The following is a 19955-nucleotide window of genomic DNA, read 5'->3' on the forward strand; positions in this document are numbered from 1 at the left end:
ATATATATTAATCACTTAAAAGTTTAATAAAGAGTGGCCACAACTAAAATTTCAGGTTGGACAAAACTATTAAAATATGTAATTATCTGAAGAAAATTTGAATTTTAAGGTGTGCTCGTGCACACTCTAGATCCATAATGGATCCGCCACTAGATAGAACTGACCATATATTAAAATTAACACACATGAACTAATAACTTAAAAAATAAGGTTTAATCAGGAAACTTATAATTACAAGAGAATGTAAGACTTTTATTAATACACAATACAATTGTAATATAACACACTTATCATATTATATTTTTTATTCTCTTCCTATCAGTTCTCTTACTCTAAGACACTTTTTACACTCTTCACTACTGTAATAACAATGATAAATCTCATCTCATATTTATAGATTTTAGTGTTCATTAGATTGTTGATACATGTCAATGTTTTAGCTATTAATCTTATAAATGTTGAGAATATTTTACAGATAATTCTAGATGTAATATCAAATATTAGAAATATCTATATTATTTTACGAATATTTTTAGATATAGATTATTTTTATTTTTATATTATTTTAAAATATTCTCAAAATATATCTCGTAAATGATAATTATATATTTATATAGTGGCTTTCCAACCTTAGCATCTTTTAATGATTAAAAGAGAAAATCTTTTGTTTTAAAATAAATAAATAAATAATCTAGTTAATTTATAAAAATTACTTTTAATTTGATACTATTAATTCTTCTTCATTGTTGCCTACAACTAGCATGCCGATAAAGCTTATGTTTTCATATTTGTTAGATATACGATATTAGGGGTGTTTATTTTTCAGTTTTAATCGAATTAACCGACCGAACCAAATTAGTTCGGTTAATTCGGGCGGCCACCGAATTAGTTCGGCCGGGGAATGATTAATAAATTTTTTAAAATTCGGTTAACGGTTAATTCGGTTTAAAATCGGTTAATTAACCGAAATTAAATTTTAAATATTAAATATATTATATATAACATATGTGCTTAGCCCAAACCATTTAAAACTCAATTAGTAATTTAAGATTTCATTAACTTTTAAACCTAAATCAATATTAATTAATTAAAAAATCCATTTAAAATTTTTATTTTATAATTATATATTATTTAAATTAATTGTAAATTGTTTTATAATTAAAAAATATTAAAAATTTTATATAAATTAGAAACTTTTAATTTTTTTTGATTAATTTGAAAATTAAGTGAATTAACCAAAATTTATTCGGTTCGGTTAATATTTTCAAAAAAAAAGTTTGGTTCGGTTAACGGTTAAAGAAAAAAAGTTCGATTAATTCGATTAATGGTAATTCGATTTGGTCGGCCGCCGTTTTAACCACTTAAACATCCCTATACGATATAACTTGATAATATATCTTGGTGCATTCCCTCTATCTTAGCTTGAGTTTCTTTGTAATACCCTAAATGTTGGTTCGCAAATAAAATATAAGTTTTGAAAGTTTGGTGGATAAAGTATAAACATATAAAAGTTTGGGGACCAAAAATGTAATTTTAAAAAGTTATATATTTTATCCCATAAATGAAAAGTTTGGATAAAACAAGGATTTTTATGGTAATTGAATTTTTGATATGAAATTTGTGTTAAAAGTTGTAAAGCGTTAAAGTTCGATACAGAAATTGGATAATCGAATCGAACCAACATTTTTTGAAAATTTGAAGGATGTTAGATAATGGTTGGAAATATGATTTCCATATTTTATATCAGAGAAATTTAGTTTGGATCAGTGTAATTGTTCAGATTTGGACCGAACAATGGAATTTTAGTGACTAAAATATAATTTTTAAAAATTGCATGATTAAAGTAGAAAGTCAAAGCCAAGTTAATTCATCTTTGACTAAGAAATATTTTAATGGAAGATAATGCAATGGCATTTTATAATTTTCATGTTTCATTAATGATATTTTTGGAACTTCTCATTAATTAAATTTTAAATTCAATTAAATTATGTTAAGACTTGTGTTAAAGATTATTTAACTAGAGTAATCAAGAAAATTTAACATATTTTCTGCTCCAAACTTCTCCAAGGTCGAAACCACAATTGCTACAAGGTAAGAAATTTTATTTTGATTTTAAGGATACATGATTGATCTTTGGACTAAGTTGTGAAATAGAGAATTAATCTACATGAAATTCTCTATCATTTGGTATAAATATTACTTGGTGAAGATTTAAAATTAGGGTTTATGGAGTTTGAAGAATTAATGAAATATTGTTATGTTTTTTATGTTGGGGATTAATTTTCAAGCATGTATGATATTTAAAATCAAGTGTAGAATGATCTAAAGCATTCAACCTAACTAGGGTTTTTGTAACACCCCAAATTTAATTAAAAGCAAATTGGGACCAGATTGCTAAATTTTAGATTATTTGGGGTCATTCGATAAACCTTAAATTATTTCAGGGACCTAAAACCAATTTTTCTCATCCATTCTAACCATAAAAAAAAGGTGTGACTAGGTGTTGAACTCGTAACCTAAGACATTGCTAACCATGCCTCTACCATTAGACTAGGTTCCTATTTTAGTTGTAAATTAATAAATATGTTATTTGATTATATAAGAACCAGATTAATTCCCAAACAAAAACCCCTATTAGCTGAACCATGCTCTCACTTATCGCCCATCCCGTCGTTTACCCTCCGGCCACCGGTGACGGAGACCGCCACCACCGGTGTATGCATCGTCGATTCGCGACCAAAACCCAACCAACCACACTCAGAGAAGCCCTGTCGTTTGTCGTAGAAAGCCCCACAAACTTTGGAGTGCAAGCTATCTCCTTCCGATTTTCAATGTTTCAGATCGATCCCGTGTCCGTTCACAACACCGCCACCTTCTATGTGCTCCCTGACCTTTTGGAATAAACTCTAACCGATGTTATCCCCTCATAATTACTCCGTCATTGTCACTCGCCCGTCATCGTTGGAAAAGTCCAACATTTTAAAATTTCACACTCTGTCGTGCTTTATCATAAAATAACTCATGCACGAGACTCCTGAGGTTCCAATCTACATGAATGGAAAATTTCACGCAGAACCAATAATCGGAGCCACTGCACGCACAGCTCCCTGCGCGTGGGCCTTGTTTTTCAACCAGGGGGTCTGTTGACCGGCTGAACCAGTCTTAACCCATTGGACTAGTTTGAACTGAGCTGCCGAGCCGAGCTGAGCCATTGACCAGGCGTTGACCAAACGTTGACCGTTGACTTTTTTCGTGAACATATATCCTGATGTTTTTCGACGTCCTAAGCCCATTTTTAAGTATGTTTTACTAAATTCGAACCCGTTAGCTATTTTTCATTGATTAACCTCCAGATTCAATCCATTTTTTTATAATTAAGTTATGTATCGTGATATTATTGGACGTTGGATTCAAGTTTGAGAGCGATTGAATAGAGTTGAATGTTTGACCGATGTAGTTTGAGAATCGAGGTAATACTTTACTACCCTATGCATACTTTACAGTACATGTTAGTATGGCTAAGTGCATGGATGAATATGTTTCGTCTCATCTGTATAGTTAATTATTTCTAAACACGATTCAAATACGATAAAAAGTAAGTAACTGAATAAAACTCTGATGGCTCGATAAGAAATTAGAAGATTTATAAGGAACAATTCCAAGTTCCATGATTAACCAGTGAAACATTTAACCTCATAACCCTTAAAATTTGATTACTCTTGTTAAAAATTAAAACACTGAAGAAATTATGAAATTACCCTTGAGGGGTAAAAATATTCGGATTAACCCTAATGGAGAAAGTACCCTAAGAATTCGTATCTAATTTGATAAATTACTGATTTAACTGTTAAGTTTCTATTTTGTTTGAAAGATTTCTGATAAACAATTCGTAACATTTGAGAAGGCACTAGACCTAGAATTTCTTATTTATGAGCAAACACCCGAAGACTAACTTATCGAAAGTACTCTAATTGTTAGAATTGTTTGAAATGACTAAAATAAATGACAAGTTTGAAATAAATGGAAAGATTGTACGTAATGTAAAATGACCAAAATACCCCTAAAGTGCGAAATAACCTAAATTACCCCCAAGCCCTGGAATGACTAAATACTTTTAATCTCTGGAATGAATAAATCTACCTCGAATACCAGAATGATCCAAATACCCTCATGAGTTGGACTAAGCAAATGCCTTTGGATAACTTATGAAGATATCGATGAAGCTTTAAATGTTGCAACGCCCCTAAGGTTTTTAGAGTGTGACCTAAGTAGGTTAATCATCTCTAATACTATTACAATACGGGAAGTAAATAAATATTGCTTAAATACCTGTTTGTCTCCTCATTATCTGTCCAAAGATGGTTCTGAAGGTGATCAGTTCGACTCTACAGTATAGCCAGTTTTAAGAAATGAATATTCGTGAAGTTTATCTACCTACATAATTGATAAGTGTCGCCATGCTGGGAATTGTATAGTGCGATTGGAATTTTGTAAATCGTTGCATACCCTTATTAAATGGACTTATCAAATTTCTTAGGAATTAAATGACAAAAATACCCTAATAAGCTTGATTGATGGAACCACTTTAGTAATGTTTGAATCCTAAATAAATTTGATGCAATAATTCCTGAATACCTTACTGATATATATGAATACTATATGATCTTGATAAATGATTTTCCAAATGACTGATGAATCTGTTAACTATGAAACTCCCTTTTTAGAGATTTCGTTCTAAAATTCCATCAGTTTGCATAAATTTCGTGGCTCCCTACCTAATAAATACCAAGTACCCCCGAAAAATAATTAGATTCTCTATTGTGTTCCCTATGTGTTATATGATTGTTTTATTTGTTCTGAAATGTGATTCATCGAAGTTACTAAATTACTGAATATTTTAACTGTTCAATATTCTGACTTACTGATGTATTGATTTATTATTATGAACTATGTCTACATGATATGTACTATTTGGTTACCTACTAGAAAATATAATTATACATGATTTATGGGTCATGGAAATTACTGGATTTCAGTATGAACCCATTTATTAAGATACTGTATGGGTAGGATTTTGGAGTATGGAAATTCAGCTCTGATCAAGCTGGTAAATCCTTACGGACCTAAGGTGACTCTTGGGTAGGCTCTGAGGCCCTAAGGTATTTCCTTGGATAAGCTTAAAGGCCCCAAGGTATTCCCTTGGGTAGGCTCTTAGACCCCAAAGTACACTATCTGATAGGCTCTCAATCCCCAAGGTAATCCCTTAGGTTGGCTCCTACGCCCAACGAGCCTAGAGGTAAGTCCTTATAGATGCATTTCTAGGGAAATATATATCGGTGTTCGGTTAGAGGGTATTATTGTTGTTTTAAAATATATTTTAAACTACTAATGTTTTTAAAGGATATGCACACGTTTTTCTGTTTTGTTGGAACACACTAGACTCCCAAATTCAATATTTTGAATCTGTCTCTCTGAATACTTCCTTCAGACCATAAATTCCTGTTTGTAACCAAAGACTTAGCTAATGGAATATGAAATCACTGCTAGAATCTGATGATGTCTGTCCCGCTAAAGGAAGCTATGTTTTACCATATACTTGATGACTTATCGCATTCATCTGGTAGTTCTGTATTGCTGAACTTTCCAAAGCTCACTCTGTCGCTTACCATTTCAGGTTAAAGGAAATGTCATTGTGTTGCTTTCGACATCAGTATTGGGAATTCCTTCAGCGTTGCTTGCGGAGTACGGTGTACGTGTAATTAGGGGCTTATATGCCACTGTTGTTTTTATATTGGTGTCTGAACTCATTTTAATATTGTATATATTTGACTTATGTTTTAAATATATGAATGATTTCTGAACTTGTATTTTTATTTATAATTGTATTATTACGTTTTCAAATGATTTAACAAAATTTTACATTTCTTTGGATTTCCAGTTTGGGTCATTTCGGTGGCCATAATGTGACACATCAGATCAAATTGGATCACTCATATCTGTCTGAGGATGTTACATTTAATGGTATCAGAGCTTAAGTTGAGTCGAGTCTTCTGGGTAGATCGACTGATCGACTGTCCTAGGATGTATGGTCTGTACATGCCCCTAGATTATGACCGTACTCTTCTGAGCCAGAACTATGATATCAAGTAATCGTTCTGTAATAAGTATACCAAAGTATCTTATCTGTTACGACTCAATCTGTGCAAAAAAGAAATAATGTCAATATTCATCCCAATTTTGAAAGTTACCCAACGAGTAACGTGGGAGATTATTTGTTCGAGAACTTTGACTCGACTCCCAACTTGAATTTGTTTATTTATAATTGTATTATGATTTCAAATGTTTTAACAGAATTTTAAATTTCTCCGGATTTTCAGCGTGTGTCGTTTCGGTAGCCATATTGTGACAGATCAAATCACCCGTATTGGTCTGAGGGTATTATATTTAGTGGTATCAGAGCTTAGATTTCTAGGTAGATCGGTCGATCGATTGGCCTAGGATGTCTAGTATGTACATGCCTCTAGATTATGACTATATATAATATATAAAATCGAGAATTTTTCACACTTAAAAATAGTTTAAAATTATTTATGACAAATTATTTATAAATTTTGTGAAATTACAAATTTTAACAATTTAAAATATTATAATAATGATGTTATATCAAAATCAAAATTTAATTCAACTATGATTTAATTGTTGCTTATGTGAAATGTTATAGCTTTGTAAGTCGAAGATACACAACAACAACTAATTATAGTTTTAAAACTATAAATTAATATTCATGCTTCCACAAAAAAACAATTTTAGATTGTGGGTTTCGCTAGGATTGTGAGTCTCGCGAGGCAGGCACCCGTTATTCTTAACATTCCATAAAATATGTAGTTTTAAAACTATAAATTTATATTCATGCTTCCACAAAAACAGACCCACAATCCTGGTTTAGATGCCTAACCATGCAAGCACTAGGAAATACAATTAAAAATAAAGCAAAGGTTGCCATTAACTGGCCCAACCATGGCAGCTTTGATTTTAGTTGTCACATGCTAAAGTTTTGAGTTGGGAATAAGATTAGAAGGAGAACAATGGGGTTAACAACTAAATATGTAACTAAATTCAGAAAAACAAATAAGAAAACTTAATTGTGAGAAGAAACATTAATGGGAACTGAAGACTTTGACTTTGCCCAAGTCATTATGGTTTAGTAAAAAAAGTTTGAGAGAAAGCAAGAGACTACCGTCGATCTTAAAGTTTTATTTATAATTTTAAAACTATACAGTTTGTGAAAACTAAGGGACTACCATCGATCCTAAAGCTTTATTTATAGTTTTAAAACTATTCAATTTGTGAAGAAGAAGAAGAATGGGTTAACGACAATTAAGCGCCACGTCAGAAAAAACTAACAGGAGGTAACGATAGGGACCTTATTGAAAACTAGCTAAAAGTTCGATGACTGTATTACAAGTTTCAAAAGTCAGGCAACCAAAATGAAAGCCCCCTAAAAGTTTGGGGACTATTTATATACTTTACCTTTATATTTTTTAATGATGACATGACATTATCTTATGGCGATATTACCGTTAATTTTTTAAAGACAGATGACCAAAATGAAACCAAAACTAAACGTTTAGGTTTTATTTTTGAGAAAAATTAGTTTAGTAACCAAAACGGAATAAAAGTGATAGTTGAGGTGCTAGTGGTGTAGTTTACCCAAAACACAAATAACGTCGTGAAGACTGAAGATTATTTACTGATACTTAGGGGCTGTTTGTTTGCCTCTTAATAGAACCATTCAACGCTGAATGCTGAAGTGCTGACTGATTCAGCAAAACAGTGCTAAATGATTCAGCAAAAAATACATTCTGAATCATTCATAGTCAGTTATCAAACAATATGTCACATTCAGAGCCAAATGATTCAGAGTCTCTGAGTCATTCAGCGCTTAATCATTTAACTCTTAATCATTCTGAAATAAACAAACCGTACCCGCTTTTTCACAATGGTCAAAAACCTAATTTTATTTACCCTTTATTTCTTAAACCTAGAAATCAAATTTGCAGAAACCCCCAAACCTCTGATAATGAAAATGGCAATCGCGAGAACCGGCTTCTACGTCGACGATTATCTGGAGTGTATGTTCCAATCCTCGCATTGTTCAAATTTCTCACTTCAAATTTTAACTTTTTATGATTTTTTTATAATTAATTTCGAGCTTCAACTTCATATTTAATTTAAAGTTTCATTTTTCTCCTTTTTAAATTTTCAATAGACGCCAGCACACTACCTGCTGAGCTTCAGAGACTCCAGAATACAATCCGCGAACTTGATGAAAGGTCCCAATGTAAGCCAATCCAATTTTTGGAGTTCAATAATTAGGTTTCTAAATTTGGGGGATTTTAATTAAAATTTTATATTTTTTCGAAGCTATGATTAATCAGGCTAGACAGCAGACTAAGTATTGTTTAGCATTGGTGGCGAAGAGAGGGAACGGAAATAGTTATATGAATAATAGTCATGAGGATGAGGACACCATTGAGAAAATGAAGAAAGATATAGAGGCAAGTTAAGAAAATGCCTTGAGCTTGTGCACCGAGAAGGTTTTGTTGGCACGACAAGCGTGTGATTTGGTGAGCATTTGCAATCGGCTATGTGTTGCTTTGTAAATAGTTATTCTTCTGTTTTTGAGGATTGAGGTTTCTTGTGGTGTGATAGTGTGGAACGCCATGATATTGCTATCTTGTGCACATCCTCAAGTTTAAATCAGCATATCTGAGTTCAAGTCATCAGTGGTAAGAAACTTAAAATAGTTATTTGTATCATGTAGCTATAAACCTATAAGTGTTTCTACTTTGTCATTGTAATGTTTGAATGAAGAGTGAAGAGAACTAGAAATCTGGTTCCATCTAAATAACAGCATACCTTTGGAAGCAATTCTATTGGCTTGTGACTAACTAGATGGGTTGCATTTTATTCCTTCCCCTTTCTAAGAGAAGTCAATCAGCATCTTGTTCTGTCACAATTATGGAATGTAGTTCAAAACCATCCTGGGTTATTTTCATACACAGCTTCTCGAGCTGCTGTCATTTTGTGAATCATATTGATTAAAAGGTCACCAAATTTTATAACTGATACTTGTTTCAGGTAGATAACCATGTAAAATGTCTGGACGAGGATTTGACCTACTTTGCTGAAGATCTAAAGCACGGTATAGTAATAGCAATCAAAATTGTGCATCATTAATGGACGGAATGCTACTTCAGGTTGTTAACATTTGTCACTACGCTTTTTCTTCCTGCAATTTTATCAGAAGGAAAAATCCCCCCGGATGAGCCTGCAATTCTTCCTCCATTGCCTATTGTTCCTAAGCTTGAGAAGCTCAAGCCCATTTATTTTACACCCCAATCAAAGAGGCTGGATTACAGGGATAGAGACTGGGATTGAGAACGTGATAGGGATTTAGAGCTCATGCCTCCTCCAGGAAGCCATAAGAAAGATTTTGCTCCCTCTGTTGATGTTGATCAACCCATTGATCCAAATGAACCTACTTATTGTGTCTGCCATCAGATTCTGCCTTGTTTTAGGTTTTTGTACCGATTTACTTAATTTTCCTCGTTGCTTCTTGGTTTAGATGCATTTGTTTTGTACCTTATTTAGGTATCATTTGGAGATATGATTGCCTGTGACAAAGAAGATGTGAGTTATTTCGTCTTAGTCTTCATCTCTTTATTTATATATTTAGTAGTATTTTTATTTCCTTACTTGCCTGTGTTATATTTAACTGTTAATCGTTTAGTATTCTCATATTAATTTCATCAAGTTTAGGGTTTGTTAAAAAAATTCCAATATTTTCATGCATTTGGAAGGTTCTCGATAGATTATATCCCCCATACCATGTTTGAATATGATTCGAGCATAGGTGTAACTAACAGTTCTATTTATTTAGTGCCAAGGAGGTGAATGGTTCCATTATGCATGTGTGGGGCTGATTTCGGATACAAGATTCAAGGGAAAATAGTACTGTCCAACCTGTAGACTGCTTCCACAATGCCAATAATGATACATATGTATTTTGCATGATTTGAGATTCATATGTATTTCACATGATTTGAGATCTATTAGTAAATTGTCTATTATGATTTTTTCAGCACTCTTCAGAATTTAGGAAGTAATTGCAACTGTAATTCACCAATACAGATAAGGTTTGTTACAAAGTTGTGAACCATTTAACTTTGGAAAAAGAAAATTACAGTGCTTACAAGTAAATGTGTAGAAATCTTATTGTTGGATTGTATAAAAATAGATGTTGCAAGAGCTTGATGCTTACTCTCAGCAATTCAAATGATTCATTGGTAATTCATATGGTTTTGGAACATTCATATATTTGCATTTTATCCATCATGCAAGATGATATATTCAGACATTTGTACATAAGATCCTTCAAATATATGTAAAACAATCATCACCTTTTTGGAGTATTGTTTTTTGCGATTCGTTTATTTGGGAGGCATTGGGTTTGCTGGTAGTAGTTCCTAGACATTTGTAATCCTGCTGAAATTGTACTGGTTTGTCATCGAGTTATTAATAAAATTATTTGGGCACTCTTTTCCCATTCCACTAGTTGGTGTTAGTCTTTCCTAATGCCGATTATGAGTTGTTTTAATGAGATCCCACCTTATTTAACCAAAAAAAATCATCACCCTAAATCCGGGTGTCTAAGCTTCTACATGATAGAAAAATACCAAGTAAATTAAATTGAACAAACGCCAAGTACAAATAGATCTTTCTCCTTGGGCAAATTTTTACCCTCCAACTCTCATTAATAGATGAAAATCACAAACAACGCGGAAAAACTCAGGCGGGTATAGAGGAGTTAAGATCGCCTCACCATGCAAAATCTTTAATGCTATAAAGGCTGATATAAATTAGCTAATCTTGTTAACAAATCAACCCAAAGTACACTCCTGTTCTATATCTTAGAAGCCAATTAGCAAACACTCACGAACTGCTTTCGTCGCCTTCAGTTGCAGCAACTGATCCGTTCTCTTCTGTGGGTTTCACATTCCCATTCGCCTTGACTAAATTGTCCATTGATGGAACAGTTGGTTCTTCTACCAAGGTCGCCTCTACAGATTTTTCCAAGTTCTTGTTTGTCATCACTGTATTTTCTTTGTTATCAGAAACAGCATCATCATTAGGTTCCCCACTCAAGACCAGATTCAGAGGAATATAAAGAAATTGATATATATATATATATGCAGTTTATGCGAGCCATTTATAGGATTCTAAAAAGTATGAAATGCATATTGTAAGTAATACGCGGCAAGCAAATGCAAAATCAGGACACAAAATTCAAACAAGAGTCAGATATACCAGTTTCTGCGACAGCTGATGCTTAGCCTTTTTCTCTTGGGTGATCTTTTGACGAGCCTCATAGAATTCAAAATCATCGAGAATGCACGTCTTACTGGAATGATCCTTAAAGATTTTAAGAATTTGAATCCCCTGCTCAAAATTAACCTGTAGCAGCCACCGACTGTTTTACAACGAGGATGATGAAAATATCACGGAAGGTGAAATATATAACCTATGTTACCCCTACTCATTTTCCCTTATAGTGTTGGAACCTAACACCTGTGTACAAGGGTATGGTTCTCCAAATGTTTGAAAGAACTTGGAAACATCAACTAGTTTCAGGTGCATACCCATATCCAACACTCATTCGAATCAGAGTAGAACATACAGTGAAAGAGATAGAATACCTCTTGGGTGTCCCTACTATTAGTAACAGGCTTGTTCTCATTGTTCTCGAGTGTTATGTGCCTCAATGAAGTGTTTGGCACATCCTTAATGATGTGCCACTTCACAGGGAAGTAACCAGTCCACTTGTCCTGTTGCCAGTATTCTACGGTTTTGTTAAAATCAACCGGACCCACCATCTCTGCTACCCCAATGAATTGTCCACTGGTATTAACCTGGAAAAGGTTCAGGCCTAGTAACATTCAAGCAAATTATACACTAATTATATCAAGACAGTGGATAAATGTAATCATGCTTACCGAGAATAGTAGAAACACGGGACAGCTATCGGGCTTCTCTTTGGCCTCATGGAATGCTGCATTAAGTTTCTTGTTGCCAGTAGATGTGCTAGCCCACACATTGTATTTGATACTTTTGTGGACATCATCCTCACTATAGGATTTAATGACAAAGAACTTTGCATTTGAATAGTTCTCAGGAAAATCTTCTTTGTTATACCGTCCAATATCTGGAATAAGAGAAACACTGTTCTTCTTATTGCTCTCAGTTAGTTGAAGGTTCAGCTATTGTTGCAGGTCCGAGACCATCTGGATTCTTATACCCTTTTACTCTAGGTCCTTTGTTCAGCTCACTTAAACCATCCGTATTTTCTCTTCCATGACCACGACCCTTCGACCTGTTGTAACCAACGGGAAACCACCCTAGTCCTCTCTTCCAAGCATCATAACCGTGTGATCCAACACCAGAATTGCCTCTAATGGCATTACCATAGCGATCATAAGTCATGTTGTTAGAGTACATGTGATTCATGTATCCATAAGCTGGGGCCACACCCGATGATGGTCTTGCATTGTGCAAATTCTGGATTCAAATCATCAGATCAATCACATCAATTGGCAATTAAATATCCACCTAGATCATCTATCAGTGCATATATCTGGGTTAGAATTTAGATATCAAAAGAGCAGGGATTCAGATACAAGTAACGAAGCAGTTTGAACATACCTTAACATAAGGGAAATGGTGAAAGTTCTGATTCCTTCCTGATGGAACATTGTTTGTGTACGAAGAGAACCCACTATTTACAGCATGTTTGGATTGCCCATTAGAAGAAATCGACATGTCTAACCAAGGAATTGTTGACTGAATCCCATCATAACTAAACCTTGGATCTTGAAAACCTTGGGGTAGATTACCTGTTGGCAAGCCTCCTCTTTTATAGGAAGCATTCGGATTTAGAGAGAAGCTTTTAAAAGTTGACTTCAATGAACCTGACCCATTATTACCACTCAAACCCACACCATTTGGCATAGTAATCGAATTTCCCTTATTTATTTCAGTGGATAAGGAAACCTGATCACCTACACCACAAGTTAAAACGTCGACTTGAGAAGTATTGGCTTGACTAGTTTGAAAAGGTGGTTGGTAATTGGGACTTGGATAGTGGTATTCTTGCAGCGCAAGCAGTTGACCATCATGTCCCATAGCAGGAAGAGGTGAACTCAGCATGGAATACACTCCGTATGGCATATAACCAAAAGTTTGCTGGTACATATACGAGACATTATCACCATAAAAATCCTGTCAATAAAGCTTATCACAATCCGAATGTTAAAAAAAACCCATCATCTGAAAATCAAATTGTCAATGATAAATTTCCAAGGAACTTCAAGAAAGAATTAGCCTTCTTCTGCAATATAACAGTGATATTCGCTACAGCATAAGTTCATTTATCTCTCAAAGATTTTGAATTAGTCTCATCACCAATTATCAACCATCAAACCTTGAGAGAATGATTTCACTTTAAGAATCTAAGTCCAAAACCCGAACACTATGCATATCCAGACCTGAATATGGAGATATGGCCTTCTAGAGATCCTGCAAATACATGGAAAACTTAGAAAAAACGGAACATACCCTCGTTGGACAGATGCTCGTATCTGACACTCACATCCAAGTTTAAGTAACATCGAGTAGGATAACATCAAACATCTTTACGCATGCAAAGAAGTCTGTTCATTATAATCAGTGTATTCAAGTAGCCAAGAAACCAAGTTTAATTACAGCTTGAATTACACAAAATCGAATAAAATCACTATCCAACTAATCCATCTAACAAATAACAATTAGAGCTTTTATCATTAACAAGATTAAGAAACAATCATCTCATAATTGAAGCACTACCTTGTTGACAGTCTCAGGACCTTTTGTGGTCATTGCTTGGGAATCTAGAGACAGGTTCTCCAGTGAATCTGCAATTCCTGTGATTATGGAAGTAAAGGATAAATACAAAACCGACAAATTGAAAATTAAATTCTATAAATTTTTAGATATATCAAAAGCAAATCACTTGAAACAACACAAAACAAATAGGTATAATCTATCAACATCATATAAAGATTCAGTAAATTTATCTCAATCTACAAATAGCATCAATTAAAGATTCAAAGATAAAACACATCAATTCATAAGCTTCCAAATTCATCAAACCTAAATCATTAAGAAGATGAAATGTTTAGCTAAAAATATAGAAATAAGCTTGAACCAATTAAGAAAACTTTTCAGTAAACCCTACTAAGCCCCATCCAGAAAATCACAAACAAATCTCAATAGCAAATACCAAAAGATAAAATTTTGAGTAAACCGATAAGAAAAAAAGATAAAATTTTGAATAAACCATTAGGAAAAGATAAACTTTTAAATAAAACCCTTACAAAAAAAATCAAATAGTCATTGGAGGTATTCCAATAATATATACAAATTAATGAGTTAACACCTCAAAACAAAAGGAAAATACCAAGGACCAGTATCTGATAACAAAGAAAAACACAATATTTATCCATAAATCTACAAAAACAAAGCATACCAAGAGGAGTGAAGTTAGCAAGGATACGATCAGAGCTGGTCATGATCAAAGATCAAGGGTGTAGGCTTAGAGAGAGTACTATCGAGAGCAAGCAAGAGAAAATAAAGAGAGAGAAAAAAGGAAAGGAAAAACCCTAGCTAGACTTGAGAAACACTAGAACCGTTGGGGAAAGAAAAGAAGAAAGACGTGGGGAAGGGGTAGCCACCAAAACCCCAAGAGCATGGGGAGAGTCGGGTTTAAGACTGAATGCAAAGAAGAGACTAAAAATATAATTTTTATTGCATTAAACACAATCACTAAATCATTGCCTTTTCATCATCCAGAAAAAATTTCACTGCCTTTTCACAAGTTCCCTTGTTTCCCCATAATACCGCATAATTAGGCCTGAAAATGAAGTCTGTAAATGAACTGAACGTTTAACGAATCGTTATGAATTGTGTAATAGGAAGTTCGTTTATGTTCGTTTATTTATTAAATGAATGAACATGAACAAGATTTTATGTTCGTTTAATTAAATGAACGAACACGAACAAAGAGCTCATTCGTTCATTTACATTCGTGAACGTTCGATTATATGTTCGTTCATTTATGTTCGAACAGAGGACAAGTTGAATATGTTACGAAGATTTTTGAAGTTGTTTGGATTTCAAGAAGGTTGTTTTGTTAAACAAATTAACTTTAAAACTTTATTATGTTTATATAACTTATTTATGATTTATGTATGTTTTTGTCGTATTCGAACAAATTAACTCTAAAGTTGAAGGTTATATTAATGAATTTAAGTTTTTATTCTCGTTGTTTACTTTTTTTTACATTCATTTGTTGTGTTCGAATAAGTTTATTTTTTGTGTTTGTGTTATTCGTTTATGTTCGTTTATCATTTAAATGAACGAGCATGAACGAACTATATTCCTTAATGAACAAACATAAAAAAAAAAAAATTGTTCGTTTATATTCGTGTTCGTTTATGTTCGTTTATTTATTAAATGAATGAATATGAACATACATCCATTTTTATGCGTTCGGTTCGTTTACAGGTCTACGCATAACATAGAATAAAATGTGGTCATCACGTCTTATTTAATCAGAAAAAAAAAGTGATAATATATTATGGGTTATAAAATTAGTAAAAAAAATAAAACATAAACATAAGTCATTAATCATGTAATTAACCCAAAATTATATCTTTTATTATTTTAAGTCTTAAACGTTATTTTTATTAGCAAATTATTTAATCAATATGATAATATGCCATGTCCTGTAATTTTACGAACATTTTGATATAAACTTAATAAATAAATAAATAAATTTTATTTAAAATAATATAAAAAATTTAAAGTTTAGTTATCTGATATGATCGCAAATAGTTATAATTTTTTTGGTAAATAAATAGTTATCATTTTTATCACTAATATAAATATGCATTATTCAAAATTTAAATATTAATTTTTGTAAATGAAGATACAAAAGTAAATAATCTTTCGAAATTAAATAACTTTTCAAATACCGTTAAAAAATAACTTTTCAAATACAAAGACAAAAAATTTATAAAAAAAAAGTATAAAAATGAAGATGGACTAATAAATTTTTTATAAGATGAAGTCATATGGGGAAAAACAAATAATTTTGGGAATAAATTAGTAGGGTTTTTTTTTATTAAATTAAGATGATTATATAGTAGAATACTCTCAACTATTTAATAATGAGCGTCCAATCACCTTATTACAGTCGTTGGTGTTCGAACCCGTGACTTCTAAAAATAATAATTATTATTTTAACCACTGAGGTAAATTGGTTCATGGATAAATTAATATGTTTTTAATTTAACTAGAATGCATGTGTAGCACACCAAACATCAAATAAAATGAGCTAAATAGAAAGTTTAATAAAATTAACATGTTAACAAAGATGGTCTTAAAATTTAATTAAAAAAGTTAAGTTTAACACTCCAATCAAATATATATAATGATTATAAATTAAATATACTTTTTAATCAATTAAACGATTTGGTGCTTTGAAGGTTTTTTCTGTTAAAAAAAAAAGCTAGAGTGACATTTTTTGTGACATTTTTTTTGGGCTTTGGGTAACCTCTCAAATGAACAAACAATGATTCAAATGTCACCATGTTACCACTCCACATTTTTTACAATTTAAAATATTAATTTATTTGATTTTGGGTTTTTCCCTTTTTTGGTGTTTTTTTTACCCTAATACCACAAGCAGGTCAATTATTTAGAATATTCAGTCTTCTCAGCTTTTATTTTAGAAAATACAACATTTATTATAGTGCACTAATACTCGTTATCTCGAGGTTACGAATTTCCTCGGATATTATTTTTAAATAGTTCTTGAGTAGTAAGCCCTACATGGGTCATTATTTTATTGTTATTAATATGACTCGTCACCTAAGGTCACAAGTCTATTTAAAAATTAATTTTTTATAAAAAAAATTAAAATTAAAATTTAAAATTTAAAATTTAAAATTTAAAGAAAAATAGATGGAAATTGTCACCTCGAGGTGTACTTAACACACTCTGTGATTCACATTCGAAATACAGTGATGAATTTATGACATTTGATATTATCATTGGTGTAATGCGGTGACGTGAGGGGAGCGATAGTTCACGCTAATTCCATAGGTCGATGTAGTAAGCGTGTTTCATCAACCAATTTTCGTTATGTTTCCCACATGTATCGATTGTATGGAGCGTGTTCATATCATCCATTTGCGTAGGAATCGGTTGGTGCGACGAAAACTGTCGCATCACTCTATCAAAAGACATACCACTCAAGAATCGCATAATACAATAACGGCGTCACGACACACCATAAGTGAGACCCTTCAAAAAATCGCTTTGGCAATAACTGTTTGATCTCCTCGTCAACATACAGAAGTCAAGAAAACTGTAAATATTAAATATCAAAGTTAGTATATATAAAGTTAAAAATTAAAAAAAAAATTATATGTCATACCGCATATGGACCGGCGATATCGGTTCTCGTCCGTATATCTTGTGTAGTGGCACCCGCCAAATTCATCTTACATATTTTATGACGCCATCTAAAATATTTAAAAATAAAAAATAATTATAAACAAATAAAAAATAATTAAATTTATTAAATGAAAAAAAGTCAAATAAATGAAGTTAAACAATTACATTGCAGCCAGCGAAAACTCGATAGGGACTAATGTAATTGACATAAAAAACGGGAATCAATACCAAGCCCACGACTGTAGCAGTATCAAATCGTTGAGCCTCAGTTGGTATTACGACACACAAAGAAGTCTCATAAATATTGTAGATATGAGTGTGCGCCAAATTACGGGATTTATCCGACAATAATACTCCTATAATCACCTGGAGAAGAAATGCTCGGGATGCGAAAATAACCTCCGCCTTGGTAGGCTCGGTATGTTATCCGTACCCGATGGTCGTCGATGACGTCAGATGGTGGCCATTTTCCCAAAACTTCATAGACCAATATCTCGGGGTCGTAAATGTTTTGGTTCACCATGGGGGCTCCATTCACAGGAACACCGAGTTAGTAAGCAATGTCTTCCAAAGTAATTGTCGTTTCACCATTCGAAAAATGGAATGTGTGCTTCTCGGGCCGCCAATGTTCGATCAGAGCCTCAATCAACGTCAGGTACAACTTGAAGCCAAGTACAAATATGGTCGGATATAGACCGAATTGTTGCAGATATATCAACATCCGTTGATGCAACTCTTTGTATGTTATCCTCCGCTTAAGAATATTTCATTCATCGTCCGACCAGCGTTGGATCGACAAAACATGAACGTTATCCAGGCACATATATTCTTGGGTTGCCATTTTTCTATATTTTCACACAACATATGATTTTTTTTCAATTTTTTCAGATTCAAGGTTTGGTGAAAAAACAAAAACCCAAACCCCTATTTATAGCCCTACCCTCCATGGCTATAAACGGCTAGAAATTTCAAATTTCCGGCCAAGTGACCATTAATGATCGTTACCTGTCTGTCCATTGACCAACTACTACAAAACAACTAATTTTTTTATTTAATTTAAAGGAACTCGGTGAAGAGTTCCATCTACTTTGTTTTTTGAAATTTATAAATTTTATTTTTATTTTGTAATTTTAAAAAAATTATTTTTAAATAGATTTATCACCTCGATATGACGAGTCTTATTAATGATAATAAAATAATAGCTCACATGGCACATTACTCAACTTTGAGGTTTTCCATCGTTCTTCCCTAATAAATGATTGCATGTTTTACTTTCATAACAGCATGATACGACATTCATATATATATACCCATTACTCATAATTATTAGGCATGGCAACTTGGCAATATGTGTATGAATGAAAACCTCTAATTCTATAGATAAACTAAGCTGTTCTGATATCATAAACGATAAACACTAAACTTATCACCTCGACGTGGCAAGTCCCTAGTATATTGTAGTATATACCGTATTTTTTTAAATAAAAGCTAAGGAGACCCAATGCCTTAAATAATTGATTCGATTAAGGTATTGGAAAAAAAAACACTTTTTTTGGTTCTTGAAACATTGTCCACTTTTAATATAATGGGCTTGGTTTTAAATTGGGCCAATCCCTTGTAAATTTATTTCATAAGGATTGCATTATGGAGCAGTGGAAAAGAAGTTGTTAACCTGCTAAATATTTTCCTTCTTGATGACTTTGAATCTAAATAAAATTACATTTTAAGCTATGTTATTCGTATCCAGATAATTGCATTTTGAGCTATGTTACTTGCTTTTTAAACTCGCACCGAGTCTAAGAAGTATAGACCATGTTGTTAGATAATATGATTAATCCGAGACATAAAATAATAATAATAATAAATAAATATTATTATATAAATCGAACGAAGCAAAATAAATAAAGAATTGAAATAGAGAAATAGAATTGTTTACTCATATTTTGACTTGAAATCAGATGAATAAAGTCAAATAAATAGAAGAGAAAGTTTTGTTGAGATTTGTATGAATAATTTTCTTAAGATAAATTCATCATCTCCTCAGTGCTTTGAGTAACCTTGAACATCGGTCTCCCAAGATATAACAACAAACGATCACAATATGAAGTACAACTGTAGTGATCAGGTAAATACAATCTTGTGTTTCTCTATCATCGGACAGAACAAATCTGAAAGAAATTTCTAAGTGATTTCCTATTTGAGTTGTGAGATGTCTAGGATTTGTGCCTTAACTAACCTATATACATATGAGATGAAATTAATCAAAAGGTTATAACCTTTTGACGAAGAAATTTATTGAAAATCTAATAGTTATAATTAAATAGATACAAATTTAAACT

General features: G+C 32.5%; 1 long non-coding RNA gene and 2 pseudogenes across 1 annotated transcript; 2 read left to right on the plus strand and 1 right to left on the minus strand.

Annotated features, from left to right (window-relative positions):
- Nucleotides 1-8055: 8055 nt before the first annotated feature.
- On the plus strand, nucleotides 8056-8618 carry LOC120151335 (annotated as a pseudogene).
- Nucleotides 8619-8654: 36 nt separating this feature from the next.
- LOC120151308 lies at nucleotides 8655-10079 on the plus strand. The gene is made up of 3 exons (XR_005518602.1): nucleotides 8655-8789; nucleotides 9142-9205; nucleotides 9308-10079. It is a non-coding gene; the product is annotated as an uncharacterized LOC120151308 (long non-coding RNA).
- Nucleotides 10080-11334: 1255 nt separating this feature from the next.
- Nucleotides 11335-14833, minus strand: LOC120151306 (annotated as a pseudogene).
- Between the last annotated feature and the right edge of the window lie 5122 nt (nucleotides 14834-19955).

Source organism: Hibiscus syriacus, unplaced genomic scaffold (genome assembly GCF_006381635.1).
Source record: "Hibiscus syriacus cultivar Baekdansim isolate YM2019G1 unplaced genomic scaffold, ASM638163v2 tig00111053_pilon, whole genome shotgun sequence".
In the NCBI taxonomy this organism is placed as follows: domain Eukaryota; kingdom Viridiplantae; phylum Streptophyta; class Magnoliopsida; order Malvales; family Malvaceae; genus Hibiscus; species Hibiscus syriacus.